This window comes from Anguilla anguilla, chromosome 1 (genome assembly GCF_013347855.1).
Source record: "Anguilla anguilla isolate fAngAng1 chromosome 1, fAngAng1.pri, whole genome shotgun sequence".
Classification (NCBI taxonomy): domain Eukaryota; kingdom Metazoa; phylum Chordata; class Actinopteri; order Anguilliformes; family Anguillidae; genus Anguilla; species Anguilla anguilla.
Genome location: NC_049201.1, coordinates 81040994 through 81056325, shown reverse-complemented (window position 1 = coordinate 81056325; position 15332 = coordinate 81040994). Strand labels below are relative to the sequence as shown.

Sequence of the window (15332 nt, the reverse complement as noted above, 5' to 3'; positions counted from 1 at the left end):
TATGTGTATTACATTAAGAATTAGGCGGGAAGACAACATATGCATGTCATCACGTTAGAAACGTGTTTCTTCTACTGTTCCTGTAACATTGGAGTTGTCCTGTGTCCATGTTGTTATGACTATTTTATACTTTTTACATGTCTCTGTCCTTGTGTGTAAGCACATATCTTTCAACATGTGTTATGAAAATGGCTCCAGATTTTTTTTTTTTTTTTGCCGTTTTCTCCCCAATTTAGTTGTTATACCAGTTCCCTGTATGTATCATGGTCCTGGTTGATGCGCTCCTTGGTCGGTCTGGGGAGGGTGTAGACTTACCACATGCCTCCTCCGATACATGTGGAGACGCCAGCCACTTTTCACCTGACAGAGAGGAGTTTCTCCCCCAGATCCCCTCCCTGCTGAACAGGCACCCTGACCAACCAGTAGGAGTCGCTAATACAACGATCAGGATTCATACCCTCACCGGCTTCCCAAATGCCAATTGTGTTTGTAGGAGCATCTGACCAAGCCGGAGGTACCGCTGCCGGGGATTGAACCCAGACAGCCCTATGGCTCCAGATTTTAAGCAGGTGGGTTCCCTCCTCTAGTAAGTATCTCCCAAAATGTTCTTATGACTTTTATCTATTTTCTGACTTTTAATTGTGATGTCTTTTGTATTGCTGTTTTGTGATGTTCTGATGACCGTTTTAGCTCTGGAACACTGCATTTCTGAAATACAAATGTTTCCTTGTGTCCTTTGAAGAAAATGACCCCAGGCTTAAAGCAGGTGGAACTCTTCTTTGGAAGGTATCTCCAAAGATGTTTGATGAAAATGGCTCCAGAGTTGCTGCCACCCCCATGCTTCACAGTTGGAATGGTGTTCTTCAGATTAAAAGCCTCACCCTATTTCCTCCATACATAGCGCTGATCATTATGGCCAAACAATTCATAAAATCATTTAAAAAGCCAGAATTAAGGTTGCCGGTGATCACCAGGTGGAAGACCGAGCCTTTTGGAAGAGTGTTCTCTGGTCAGATTAAACAAAAATGTAACTGTTTGGCCATAATGATCGGCGCTATGTATGGAGGAAAACGGGTGAGGCTTTTAATCCGAATAACACCATCCCAACCAGGGCCGATTTTAGCCTGCTATATTAGGGTGGGCCGGTAGAAATAATGTAATAGGTGGGAAACTTGGGAGCAGTGGCATCACTAAGGTTGGTGTCACCCAGTGTGGTCGACCGGTGAGGGGGGGGGGGGTGCTGGCGCGTGTTATGCATTCAAATGACAAAGCGGCACATTAATACCGCTAATTAATTCAACCGTCAATACACTGTATCAGATAAACTAGCTGTTTCAACCCATCGAAACAAGAGGGTGGGCAGTGGGCGACTTTGGAGGCGGGCTGTAGGCTGCCCACCCAATCAAAAGTTAAAAATGGTACTGGTATTCTCTGTGCTATTTCTCCATTGGGAACAAAAAACTAATTTTTATTTTTTTTTAAACTTTTGATTGGGTGGGCAAGACGCACATTTTGGTGGGCTGAGCCCAACCCTGCCCATAGCCACACCCAGCCGTGATACCAGCTGTGAAGCATGGGGATGGCAGCATCATGTTGTGGGGGTGTTTTGCTGGAAAAGGGACTGGTGCACGGTGCACTTCAGAAAATAGATGGCATCGTGAGGAAGGAGGATTATCTAGTAATACCGAAGCAACACCTCAAGACATCAGCTAGAAAGTTCGAGCTTGGTCGCAACTGGGTCTTCCAGTGGAACAATGATCCTAAGCATACCTCCAAAGTTGTAAGAAAATGGCTTAAAGGCAACAAAGTGAAAGTATTGGAGTGACCATCACAAAGCCCTGACCTGAATCCCATAGTAAATTTGTGGGCTGAACTGAAAAAGCCTGTCTGAGCAAGGAGACCTACAAACCTGATTGAGATACATCAGTTCTGTCAGGAGGAATAGGCAAAAATTCCAACAAAGTATTGTGAGGAGCTTGTGGAAGGCTACCCCAAGTGTTTGATTCAAGTTTAGAAATGAAAAGGCAATGCCACCAAATACTAATAAAGTGTATGTAAACTTTTGACCCACTGGAATTCTGATACAGCGAATTAAAGCTGAATTCGTAACCCCTTGTAACCCCTCCCACCCGCCCAAAGGGATCACAGAGCTTCTCCACCCTAGCTCCCCAGTGGTGGAACGAACTCCCCGTCCCTCTCCGAACCTCCCCCTCACTACCCATCTTCCGCCGTGGCCTGAAGACTCATCTCTTCAGACTATACCTAGACTAACCACCACCACGTTGTATATTTCACTCTTTTTATAAAAAAAAAAATTAAAAAAAAAAAAACCCTTTTCCTGTCACTTGTTACATGTTGCCCCATCCCAACACCTCTTGGTAATTTGTATTTGTCCTAATACTGTAGCTTATTCTTCTGCCTAGTTGGCTTTGCAGATGTTAGGCCAGAATAGTGTTCACTGTTCTCGGCTAGAAATAGCTGTACAAAATAAGTATTGTACCTTACTGAACCCGTGTTTAGCAGTTGTCTACGACCATGAAATGCACTTTTTTTTGTACGTCGCTTTGGATAAAAGCGTCTGTCAAATGAATGTAATGTAATGTAAATAAATATGTCCCTAATTAATTATATAAAAATTACCTCTGATGTGAACAAGGTAGACGCCCTAATTGACTTGCCAAAAGAAAAGTAAGGTAACATGAAATGTGCGGAGTTGTGATAAACTGAGTTTGAATGTCTTTAGCTTCGGTGTATGCAAACTTTTGGCTTCAGCTGTAAATATAAATATATTACCTTCATAGTACTTTGTTTCCTCCGGATGGAGTTAACATTCCATGGAAATGTGTGCAACATTTAGAATAAAGATCATTTAAGACCATTATTTCAACTGTAGGTTAACATGGACCTGGTGTTTGCAAGTGTTTAATCTTTTTCAATGCCATGTCATGAATTAAACTTTTGTTTTGTTTGTATATTGGTGATGGAATGTGCCTGTTGCAGAATTTATTTTTAAATGCAATTTTCTGAAAATATTATGAACTGGTGAAGCATCTTGCCTTCAATTCTTTTTATATTAACTTTACAAATTGAAAAAGCATTTACTGCTTTGATTTTTTGCAGAGCATCCAGGAATACTTGGGAAAAAGAAAAAACCAGGATATTATATTTGGAATATTGAGAATATGCGCCATTTCTAAGGGGAATCTGGACTATATGTCAAGCTAATTTTAGTCATTGTTAGACAAATAACAAACAGGCTGAAATTCAATCACCATTTGTTCTTAGCTGCCAACTAATTAAATCCAAGAATTACGCCTTTTCTACATAAACTCGAATTTGAAAGTTTTTGTGATTGCTGAACTCATCCAAAAAAATAAATAAATAGATAAAAACTAATGAATGAAATGGAATGGCCTCAAAACCAAACAGAATGAAAAGTGTGGCTGGTACTAACCTTGTGCCTGACAATCCAATTTGCATGAACCTTTTTCCTTGGAGAATTCTATTCGCTCGGTGGAGTTACAAGCTGGGTCTGTTGATCCCATAGTTTCAAAGGCATACATAGCTTCTGTACCTAAAATAGAGGAAAGTTTCACACACACACACACACAAGCACAGGAAATTATATTAAAAATAATCAGCCACGGAAAGAAACTTATAAAAAAATGTATAACCAAACAGTCGTGGCCTAACAAGAAAAGACAAAGCAATTAACATAGCATATTAGCTTCCCGGTCAGGGAAACACCAACTGAAGCTTTTTAATATTGTGGTCCAAATTAGAAATACTTCTAATATTGGGAACTAAATTAGAAATACTTCTCTAACACTGTGACCAAAATTATAAATACGTAGTAGATTTAAGGAGCTATCATACACACATGCTAGCTAGCCTAGCTTACTGCCGACTCGTGTCGAGATCCACTTCAAACACTACTGCCACCCATTTTGGGTCCCTATGAATAGATTTAAAAAACACTGCAATATAGTATGTCCATGCTATTGTTCACTTACATGAAAGTTAAAAAAATAAAACTTTATAATAACTACAACTAGACAACTAGCTCTGTTCACCTTCACTTTTCGTTCTGCACGCGCTCCTCGGCCGCAAAAACTTCCACACATGTCCATGCGTCGTAACGGAAGAAGGATATTACGTACTCTTCGCTTCCAACATGCGGAAGTACAATAGCTGTATATACGGTAACATTAGGTACATAATCCTGAGTAAAATATGAGTTTCTCTGTATCTATTTTTTTAAAAACCATTTTTATATATGTGCGAGGACTGGCATAATAATTATACTTTTGCTGTTTAATTGGGAAATTCCAGTAATTTAATTTGATCACAATTCATCTTTCCTTCACTCCTTGGGCAGTTAACTCCATTAGATTTCCTATAGCATTAGTGTTGTCTGTATGTCCTTTTTTAATCACGAATATATATATATTTTTTTTTAATTTGATTGATAAGCTCTGGTTGGAATGTTCTCTTTGTGTAGGTCAGATACATGTTTTTTAAGTACATATTTGCAAAGTTTTAGGTAATGGCAAATGGCTCCAGGCTTGAAACAGGTTTTCACCCCTGGCAGGTTTCTCCCAATAATGTGTTTTCATGACTTTTTAATTGACTTTCACATTTTCTTACCTTTTCTTGTGATGTCTTCTGTATTGTATTGCTGTATTGTGTTGTTCTGATGTCCATTGTACCTGTGGAATGCTGCATCTTCTTTCTGAAAAATAAATTTATCCTTGGATATGAATAAAGAAACCTTGAACTTTTGATGAAAATAACCTCTGATTTAATGCAGGCGGGTCTGTCCTCTGGTACATGTCTCCCAAAATGTTTGACGGAAATAGCTCCATATTTGAAGCAGGTGGCTCTCCTCTAGTAAGTTTCTCCCAATAATGTGTTTTTATTACCTTTTAAATTACTTACACCTATTTTCTTACCTTGTCTTGTGATGTCTTTTGTTGTATTGCTGTATTGTGTTGCTCTGTTGTCCATTGTATCTGTGGAAAGCTGCATCTCCCGCCGGAAAAATACATTTATTTCTGGATACGGATAAAGAAACCTTCAATCTTTGATGAAAACAACCCTGGATTTAAAGCAGGCAGGTCTCTCCTCCGGTAAGATTCTCCCAAAAGGTTTGATGAAAATGGCTCCAGATCTGAAGCATGTGGATCTCTTTTCTTGTAAATACATCCCAAAATATTAAATGAAAATGGCTCCAGATCTGAAACAGCTGGCTCTCTCCTCTCTCCTCTGGTTCTCTCCATTCTTCCTGATCCCGGGTGCTGCAGTCTGCCCTTATAAGAACTGGGGCTGCTTTCAGATCCTCTTTTCCAGATCAATCTGTAATGTTCTGTGCAAGGACCCAAACGCAGACCAGGGAAATCCAAAAAATGTTGTCTTTATTCAGTCCAAAGTTCAAAGCCAGGTAATCAGAGATTGGACGGTACAAAATCGAGTTTCCAAAAGAATAGTGATAAACGGGCAAAAAATAAAAAACCAGGAGATCAGATAGGCGAAGGTACAAAGGAACAGGCAAAAGAGAAGTCAAAACAAAGCGAAGGTCAAACCAGAAAGCAATCAAACAAAAGGGGCAGGCAAACTCGAAGTCGTACGGAAAGGGCGTCTCAGGAATCTCGATAAACAAAGGCTTACAAAACATCAGCACAGTGAATACGATCAACGTTCTGACAGGGAGCTGGTGGAAAAGACATTTATACACTGGGGAAGGTAACAATCAAGGAGGGGTTACGTGAGGGCGGACTAACAAACAACATCCAGGTGAAGAACATTAGGATAACTAATTAAATGACAGGGGACTGACAAAATGCGGACTGGAATCACATAGACAACAATGATAACAGACAGCCTGGGTTTAGCAGGTAAAACACATGCAGAGAGAGAGAGGTGCAGTTAGAGCAAGAGACAGGTGCAGGCAATTGCAGAACTCAGCGTTAGGGCAGACTAGAATTTACTAGAAAGAAAAGGGGCGGAGCTACAGCGCAGCATGGAAAAGGGGAGAATGGTTACAGTTTTTCTCGATTGCTAACACACTAAAATTGGTTCTTTTAGCAAAAACTCCCAAATTATTACTTCAGTTCTCAGAGGACCAACACATCTCTCAAAACTATAAACACTTTTCACTTGTTTTAACACATGCTGCAAATTGTTAAACTTTTTCTGCAAATCTCTACAAACAAATGCTCTCATGAATCACTGGTTACACACTGTGCACATGCAACAAACACTGGTAGTCAAAACAGTTAACTCAAGTCATCACAACCTAAACTCAGGTAACACACCTTTCTCTAGGTGGAAACACTTGGCAGCAAAATTGTTTACACACCGGTCACAATCTCTGGATCAATAAATAGGGCCACAGTTTGCGTCTGTGTGCTTTTGAACAATGGATCCTCAAAATGGACAAGCTGTCCAAAGATCAGGAAGACAAAGGAGACGAAGAGGCGGGAGGCAATTTGTCCCAGACGAAATACGTGCCACCTTGATTGACCATGTGCTGATGCATGGTATGATGATGAGGGAAGCTGGACAGAGAGTTCAGCCAAACTTGAATCGTTTCACAGTGGCATCCATTGTCCATACTTTCAGACAAGAAAACAGGTACTATAATGTACTGTAATGTTACATATTGTATCTGCTGTACTACTGTGAGAGGGTATGCTGTCTATGTAATGTTGAAGTGTATTTACAGACTATATGTTCTTTAGATTTTATTGCTGTTTTTGTTTATAGTGCTGCATATACTGAGTTCCTTTTATGAATTCTACTCTCCTTTGAAAATACTACATTTTTTTGTTCCTTCAACTGTGTTGTGGTTACTGTACAGTACTTTTCACTCAGCATCACTTTTCAGTACTACAGATAAAATATTTGGAAATTTGCACGCTCCCGCATTTGTTAGTAGTGTAAAATTGCAAAGATCAAAATCTGAAAACCATAAAATAAGTAGAATAACCAGGAGAAAATAACTCCTTACACACTGCTATAAAAGGTTTTTGCAGTAGTGCTTTGAATTTATCTCACTGGTGTGTTATGGGTAATCTACATTGTCTGTGTTTTCGATGGCTTGTGTGTGCCATTTGAAGGCAAAGTTTAATTTTGATGGAAGAGTATATGTTTTTGAGAAGATAATTTGAGTTTGGCATGGATGTTTGAGGTTTGTGCTGATTGATGTGTAGTTTTGGGATTGTGTTAATAGTTCTGAGAAAAAGGGAAATTGTTTCATTAAATGTGTCTTAGCAATAAACAAAAACTGTAATGTATTAGTATAGTGATTTAATCTATCAAAAACCCAAAACTAGTGTTTGTTAATCCATTAGTAATATTAACATGTTAGTATATTAATGAGGTTAGTACTTTACAATCTATAAATTAGTAAGGATTAGTAGAAATTAGTAAAACTAGATATAAGCAGGAAGTAAGTAAAACGAGACTGGAAAGAAGGGGGGAAACCACGAAAACCCGGAACCACCCGAATAGTGAAATCACGCAAATACAGGGGAGTGAAGCAGCTCAGGGAACACAGACACAGAGACGGCGCTGGGGAGACAAGTGACCGGGAGAATGAAAATACTGGGACGGAGGATGTGAAAAATAATAAACTTACAGAAACATAAAATAAACACTAACAGCAAATAGATACTAATACAGACTACAACATTTATATGCTTTATAATGGACAAAAAGCATTTTATTCAATTTTGGAGAGATTTTGGATATGTTTCTGGACACCTAGCTATTTTAGACCACTGTACTGGCTGAAAGCTTGTAATTCCCATTTGAAAATTAAGCAACAGTGATTTTCTTGAGTCAAAACAATTGATTTGTAGTGAAATGCATGAATATGTTGTGATTTACAACAATGCATAATTTAGACATTTTGGATAGATTTGGAGATGCTGGGTACACTGCTTAGTTTTTGCTTCATACATCTATAGTAGTTCTACATATCCACCCTTAGATTTTATGAACTTGTGGTCAAGAAGTTTTTGATCTAGCACATGTATAGTTTAACCTGTATATATGCAATCTCTTAGTATTTCATTGCAAACTTAAAAAGTGCAAATTTATTTTTGATTTTTTGTCGAAACAATTGGATTTGTGGCACTTTATTTCTTCTAAAAGTATGCAATATAAACTAATCTCTGTTAGTATTGTAAATTATACAAATGTCTTGCTTCATTTAAGCCATTTTTCAAGTCTCTGTGGTGTTCACATCTGGCATTATAAAGCTTTAAATAGGGTACCCCCTAAATGGGCTTGGCAAGATTTGGCTTGTGCGCTAAGGGGTTAACCTTTATTTACCCAGGGTACGTTCACTGAGCACAGATGCTCTTTTGCAGGAACGCCCTGCTTCACACTCAGACACATTCACACCTGGGATCTGCCCAGTACAACCACAATCCTCTATTGTTGGCCACTGAGCAGCTCCACTAAATTATTCCACATAACTATTTTGATGCTTGGTGGTGCAGTCAGACACTTTGACTCATGATGACTGCCTGTTGTAGATTAACTTGATTTTATTTTCCTTCATTTCAGAATGCCCACTATTTTCAGTGAAGGTACTGTGACACAGGAGATTGATCTGGAAAAGATGATCTGAAAGCAACCCCAGTTCTTATCAGGGGAGACTGCAGCACCCAGGATCAGGAAGAATGGAGAGAACCAGGGGAGAGAGGAGAGAGCCACCTGCTTTAGATCTGGAGCCATTTTCATTTAATATTTTGAGACGTATTTACAAGAAAAAAGATCCACCTGCTTCATATATGGAGCCATTTTCATTCAATATTTTGGGATGTATTTACAAGAAAAGAGATCCACCTGCTTCAGATCTGGGGCCATTTTCATCAAACCTTTTGTAATAATCTTACCGGAGGAGAGACCTGCCTGGATCGTGGATCAGAGACTACACGAGAATATTCCGACAAGACCAAACCAACAAAATATAAAAATAAAAAAACATTTATTAAAAAATAAGACATACAGACAACACTAATGCTACGGGAAATCTAATGGAGAGAAGGAAAGATGAATTTTGATCAAATGAAATCAAAATGTCCCACTTAAACAGTAAAAGTATAATTATTATGCCAATCCTCAAATATATATGAAAAGTGTTTTCCAGATGAAACAGAGAAATTCATATTTTTTGCACTTTTGCCATGTTGGAAGTGAAAGGGATGGATTCATAGATTATGTATCACACGGAAGGATAACGCAGGCACTCACAGAGGTTTGTGCAGAAGAAGGTCCGTGCATAAGGACACTCAAGCTGAGTGGCGCTAGTAGCACTTATTATAAAGCTATTTGTGTAGTTATTTCTTTTTTCACTTTCATATTTGAGTGAACAACAGCATCGTCATCCTCTATTGCAGTGATTTTTTTTAAATACGCCTAGGAACCCAGAATGGGTGGCTGGAGTGTTTGAGGTCAGTCTCCTAATGAGTCGGCAGTCAGCTAGGCTATGCTAGGCTGTGTGTCTGATGGGTCCCTTAAACTACTACTTCTAATTCTGGTTCTAATATTAGAAGTATTTATAATTTGGGTCCCAGTATTAGAGAAGTATATTTAATTTGGATCCCGATATTTAAAAGCTTAAGTTGGTATTTCATGTTCCATATGTGGAAAGAATCAGAGATCTGACCGGGAGGCTAATATGCTAATTGCTTTGTCTCCTACGGTTAGGCCGCAACTTTTTGTTTATACAGTTATTGATAAGATTCTGCCCATGGCAATTCATTTTTTAATGTAATTCCTTTTTCGCTTCCATATTTGAGTGAACAACAGCATCGTCATCCTCTGTTGCAGTGTTTTTTACGCATCGGAACTCAAATTAGCTGGCATTTGAGGATGGTGTCGGAAGGAGCCGACAGTCTGATAGATTATTGTAGCAGATGTGTTTGATGGGTCCCTAAAACTACTACATATTTCTAATTTTGGTTCCTAGATTGTACGTTCATGTAATTCTTTATGATCATAGCTAAATGTTTTATTAGCAACTCCAAATAAAGAACCAAACTTTTCACTTCATTTTTTTAAATGTAATTCCTTTTTCACTTCCATATTTGAGTGAACAACAGCATCGTCATCCTCTATTGTAGTGTTTTTTTAAACTGTGCATCAGGACCCAAAATGGGTGGCTGGAGTGTTTGAGGTCGGTCTCCTAACGAGTCGGCAGTCAGCTAGGCTATGTTAGCCTGTGTGTCTGATGGGACCCTTAAACTACTACGTATTTCTAATTTTGATTATGCCAGGCTATGTATTCATTGTGTGCGATCAGATAGCTTGAGCTTTTACATGTAATATAAAAACACACATTTACAGAACTAATACTTAATTGTAAGATGAACAAAATAAAATTAATGCCACAACATATGACTGTGCTGAAAGACAGCTTTGTACTTTCACAAGATTAATTAAGTGCAAATTTTCTCTTGCAGAAGATGAAGACGCTGATTTTTTACCTTCTCTTGCTGATTTCTTCTCATCACATCGGTAAGGTTTGATTTTTTCCTTAAGTGCGATTCAGAGTGACTAGAATTATACTGAAACCATATATTTGATATTTGTCCACTTCAGTCAAATTAAATATTCACTTCAATACTGAGTCAGTTCTCTGATTCAGAGTAAAAGAGGCTTGATGTTTGATTACATGAGACCAGGTGGTCCAGCGGTGTGTCTCCCCAAAAGTTAAAAAATGAATCTTACACCTATGGAATTGATTCTGTTATTTCCATTTACACTATAACATCTGATTTAATTGTGTCATACAGTCACCTCCAAAACTGCAGGCACCCATGATAAAAGGGAGCAAAAAGGCTGTATAAAATAACACAGGTTGTACTCAACATGTTATGCTCATAAACACAGGAAAGATCATATTTAATTCAAATAAAACTGTTGAGAAAACATTTTTTGGAACAATAATTTATTAAAAAATAATGTGCGTGTGTGTGTGTGTGTGTCAACTCTATTTCAGGTGCAGAAGCTGTGTACTGTATAAAGGAATTGCAGTGCAATGTCACTAAGTGCTTTAAAATGAGGGACTCAGAAAACGTCTGCAGCTCCATCCAGCAAACAGAACACTGCAGTATCAGTGGAACCCGCATCAAGCTGAAATGTGAGGCACAATTACAATGCCTCTGCAATGAAGAAGGTCCGTTTGAACTGGATGGTAAGATACGTCTACAAGTCTGATGCTTGCTGTTCGTAAAAATGGGCTGAGAAGACATTTGATTTGATTTCATTTCATTTCTATACTTGTTACTGAAACTCCTGTGTTAAGGACTGCTGGTAATGAAAACATTTCTTATTGGCAAATGTGTCTTTATTGTTTTTTTATTTTTTATTTTTGGTTGGGATTCAATTAACTTCAATAAAATTCAATTAATTGTCCTTAACATTTTTTTTTTTTTAACAATCAAAAGAAACTTGCCATTTCTGAGTTTATGAAGAAAAGGTATAAATTATTTTTAATTGGCAGTTATTGGTCATTAAGAACAACTGTTCATTAAATCCCAGCCTTTGTTTGTTTTTTCTCTCACAATGACCAAAATTATTTGCATATACAGCCCAGATTCCCCTTAGAAATGGCACATATTCCCAATATTCTCAGTATAATGTCCTTTCTCAGTTTCCTGAAATCCCTGTAAAAGTTCAAAGTAGTAAGTGAAAGCAATACTACTAAATTCACTAAAATGATACACACATCCACGCAATAGCATAAGAATAATACCTGCAACACATTTCCTGTTCTAAAAATTTAAGGGAAAATGTTTCAACACTTCATTTCTGTTTTGTGTATAAAACAAAATACCACAGATTCATATTCATAATGTTGCATTTAAAACAAAAACCATTGTACAAATGGCACATTCCTTCAGCAACATATGAACAAAAGTTTAATTCATAACGTGGAACTGAAAAGATGAAACACCTAGACCCACCAGGTCTATTTTTCCCTACAGTTGAAATGCCAAAGAACTTAACTGATCATATTCTAACTGTTGTAGGCATTTCCATGGAAAATGAGGTCCAGCCTGAGGAAACCAAGCACTATGAAGGTAATACATTCACATCTATACTTTACAAAGGGTGAAAAATATAAAAAAGATGTGTGATTTGTTCTCACAACCTTTGTGCTGTATAAAAACTGTGTCAAAATCTTTGTCTTTTAAAGATGAAATTTAAGTATAGCACAATCACATGACCAGGCTTACAGTGTAAAAAAAAAAAAAACAATAAAATAAAGCAATATTTCATTACATAGACTAAAGCAACTGCAGCTCCCAATGCGGGGAACTTAAAGGATAGAGACCATCAGAGCTACTACCTTCCCTGGTCTCAGGGAATTTTTCCCCTTTTTTGTAAATGGTAGTTTTTTGTTAATCAGCGCTATTAATTTGTCCCCTGTGATTGAGTGCATAAATGTTTTCTTTTTGTTTTTTGTGGTATCTGACTGAAATGCCCTTGGTTCAGCTTCCAGCATGACCCCGCTGCAGATTGCTGCTGCTGCTGTTGCTGTTTTTGGTGCCATTACATACCGCGTCTGGAATGCCTGTCGAAGGCAGGGGTAAGCAATTACATTCCTGCAGGGCTGGTATCTATACAGGTTTTCACTATCACCAGTTACACTGGCCAAATATATTCACTTGTGATTTGGGGGGGGTCGAGGGGCATGGATGTGAATGGTGTTTACATCATCTGATCCAGTGGTTCTCAACCTTTGTCCTGGGGACCCCCTGTGTATGCTGGTGTATGTTCCAACCACAAGCGCAATCCCAGAATTTTATCCTGTTCCATTTTCTTAATTTATTTTCGTGTTCATGGGGATTACTGTATTTATCCTCTTAAGTCACATTATATCTCAAATAGCTATGCATGACATGTACCATGTTCACATGGTGCTTATTGTGCTGTATTGCAATCAGTTACATAAAAATCAGCAGTTTTCTTCACTGATCAAATTACAGTTTTTTTTATTGCTAAGACACATTTAATGAAACAATTCCCCTTTTTCTCAGAACTATTAACACAATCCCAAAACTACACATCAATCAGCGCAAACCTCAAACATCCATGCCAAACTCAAATTATATTTTCAAAAACGTATACTCTTCCATCAAAATTAAACTTTGCCTTCAAATGGCACACACAAGCCATCGAAAACACAGACAATGTAGATTACCCATAACACACCAGTGAGATAAATTCAAAGCACTACTGCAAAAACCTTTTATAGCAGTGTGTAAGGAGTTATTTTCTCCTGGTTATTCTACTTATTTTATGGTTTATGAGGGGGAGGGGCAGGGGGATGGGGGTGAGGATGGGGGTGAGGATGAGGATGGGGAGGCCGAGGGGTATTGGCAGTGTAGGAGCCATTTAGCAGGATTTTTTTTTCTGGTTTGTAATTAGTCAGATTTATTATTTATAAATTTGTTAGGGCTTTTATTTTGAAATCCATGTCTTATTTTGTGTATAAATGTTAGAAAGTGGGGTTTCTTGTTTATGTTGTTGTTTACCCTCTCATGCCATAGTCTGTAGGATAAAGAACTATTGTCTGTTGGTAGTGAAACAGCTGACCAGGATAATATGGAAAAGAATAAACATATTTACCCAGCAATGAATTGCCTGGACCGGTTGGTGTTGTTTGAAATGGAGTATAAAAGGGGATTCATCAGCTGGGTTTGTTTCTCTCCAGTGTCGTGGTTGGTGTAGCACAGGTGGAGACTGCGTGACTTCCAGCCCGATGCTGGCTCAAGGACAGTACTGCTGCTGTACAGTTCATCCTCTCCCTGGGTGATGTTAGTCTGACTGCGCTCAATCACATTCGAATCATTCTCATTGGTCCAGACGGCGGACGGCTGGGGGAACCATCCAGAGGAGTTGAAGTGCAGACATTTTCCTTCCAGGGAAATACTGCCTAATATGGAAGGCTTTGCTGGTGAGGATTAAGAACCAGAGAAAAATACAAGTCACATCCAAGCAACAATTGTAAAGCAACAATGTCAGATGACTGACAATACAGTCCATTCATTTCTTGCATTAGTTCATTTAGTATTTGTCGATTAATAAATATCTGGGCAGCTGCACCACTGCTCTTGAACAGTGTTTGAGATAATCATATTGTGCAACATACTGTCCTAAGCGGGGTACTATACATAATTTTAGTTGACAACTGAAATGATGAAACACCAGTGAATGGATCATGACCGTAAACAACAGATAAATTTATACATTCATGTTTCAGGGAGATTTATAAAAGTTATTGAAGTTTTTTTTTTTTTTTTGGTCTTTTAAAAAAAAAAAAATACATTTCAAAACATAGGCTGACACCAGTAGATGACCACCAAATTTGCATAAAAAAAAGTAACTGTTGGATATTCTAATTCTTCCAAAGTACTTTCTGATTCTTCTACCAGAATCCATTGGAGGTGAAACCATGAATATTGTTGGGATATGTTTTATATGTAGGAATTTGGCAGATGCTCAATATCCAGAATGACTAGCGTATAATGTATTTGGTGTAAATATGAACGGGCTGGTCTTCAGACTCATGTCTCACTGGATGCAAAGCACTGCTCAAGTGATTCTCATGAAGGACTCAAGAATCATATATTTAACATCAATTACGGTGTCATCGCTGAAGTGCTATGCTTCCAAGTTCAAGTAAGTGCAGCTCAAAGAAAAAAACAAAGAAGGAAAGGATTATTTGTCAGGTGGTTTGCAAAACCTGGCATGGATATTAAAGCCTTACCAGCCACAGAAAGATTGACACTGGCATGAAGTCGATGACTATAGCCTTCACACCACACACCACAAACGTGTTTTCCTGAATCATGTAGCCTGAGATTGTCGTCTGCTAGTAATGAAAACATTTCTTACTGGTCTTTATTGTTCTTTCATTTTGGTTCGGATTCTATTAACATTTGTCCTTAACTTTGTGGAACAATTTAAAAGCAAGTTTATTTTTATTTATTTATTTTTTGGCCAATTCAGCAATCAAAAGAAACTTCCCAATCTGAGTCTATGAAGAAAAGGTATACATTCTTGCATTTAATTGGCAGTCATTGGCAATTAAGAACAATTGCTGATTGAATCCCAGCCTTTGTTTTTTCTCTTACAATTCTCAGCATTAATGACACTCAATAAACTTGAAATATTTTATGTAAAAGCTTGCATCAATAGTATAGGCCTACATTCTTTTTCAAACATTGTTTTCCTTAATTACAATTATGTGCACAATACATTAAAGATGGAACTATTTGAAGCTGAGACATTCATTGGTTGTACCTTTT

At 37.9% G+C, this 15332-nt stretch overlaps 1 protein-coding gene and 1 long non-coding RNA gene across 3 annotated transcripts in view; both read right to left on the bottom strand.

The window, feature by feature from the left end:
- The window catches only part of LOC118227101, a 93767-nt gene that overhangs the window by 41006 nt on the left and 37429 nt on the right, over positions 1-15332 (bottom strand). The gene's annotated exons all lie outside the window — the stretch shown is intronic.
- Positions 1-15332, bottom strand: part of LOC118227319 — a 48164-nt gene that overhangs the window by 15192 nt on the left and 17640 nt on the right. The window lies entirely within an intron of this gene.